Source organism: Sinocyclocheilus grahami, unplaced genomic scaffold (assembly GCF_001515645.1).
Source record: "Sinocyclocheilus grahami isolate Dianchi unplaced genomic scaffold, SAMN03320097.WGS_v1.1 scaffold142.1, whole genome shotgun sequence".
Lineage (NCBI taxonomy): Eukaryota > Metazoa > Chordata > Actinopteri > Cypriniformes > Cyprinidae > Sinocyclocheilus > Sinocyclocheilus grahami.
Window position 1 is genome coordinate 1930 of NW_015505321.1, and position 1366 is coordinate 3295.

Genomic DNA, 1366 nt, shown 5'->3' on the forward strand with positions numbered 1-1366 from the left:
AGACACACAGACACACAGACACACAGACACACAGATACACAGATACACAGATACACAGATACACACACACAGACACACACACACACACACACACACACAGACAGACACACGGTCATGAAAACACACTCCGGAGGAATGTGGAGGCCAGTGCAGATCCTTCATCAGCTTCTGAAAAAATATTTAACGGGAAACAAAAGCCACAAACAGGCCCGGACGTGATGCTGGAATGCGCTCGTTTCATCAGCCTCCGATTATAACACAGGTACAAACAAACAAGAACCAGTCTGAGTCTACAACACAGAGTCACAGCGTTCATGAGTCCTGGACCTTCTTCAGTGAAGTTACTGAGAGAAAAAACTGGAAAAGTCTAGATATTTTTACAAATCCCACACTAGCTTTAAAGCAGGGTTATTTTTGTTAAAACTGAAACCATAAAAAAAATATCACTGTTACTTAAAAAAAAAAAAAAAAAACTTTAACATAACTAAAATAAAATATAAAAAACTTATTTCAGCTAGTTGCTATTTCTCATTTTTATTTAGTTAACTTGAAGTACTGAAATAACAAACAAAATAAAACTAATAAATATTATTAAATATTTTACAAATGACAAAAACACAACAACATTTCTAAAACTTTAACTAAAAATTAAAGTAAAACCAGAAAATATCAAAATTAAATTTGATCCTTGCTCTCTCTCTCTCTCTCTCTCTCTCTATATATATACACACACACAGTGGGTACGGAAAGTATTCAGACCCTCTTAAATTTTTCACTCTTTGTTATATTGCAGCCATTTGCTTCTTGCTGAATAAAAGTATTAATTAATTATTTTTTATTTTGTTTTTTTTACCTCAAACTTTTTAATGCTAATGTATCATGGTTTCCACAAAAATATGAAGCAGCACAGCTGCTGAAAATTCAGCCTTGATCACAGCAATAAATGACAGTTTACAATATATCCACATAGAAAACAGCTATTTGAAATTATAATATTTCAAATTTTTGCTGTATAGCCTGATAAGCATAAAATACTTCTTTCAAAAACATTATAATCTTACCAGTAGTGCACATATCCTAAAAGTGAATAACAGTGCTTGAAAGGCAATAAAACTAGCGACATTCGAGGAGAAAAAATATATAATTTTTCTAATCTAATTCATCAGGAATTGATTGGATGCTGAAAGGTGGATATTAAAAAGCAAAAGTGAGTTGAAATCTGCATCACTTCCTCTAACAGCATTTGAGAGACTGAATCTCTTCATGAATACAAATGAGCCCTGAGTGTGTGTGTGAGAGAGTGTGTGTGTGTGTGTGTGTGTGTGTGAGAGAGTGTGTGTGTGTGTGTGTGTGAGAGAGTGTGTGT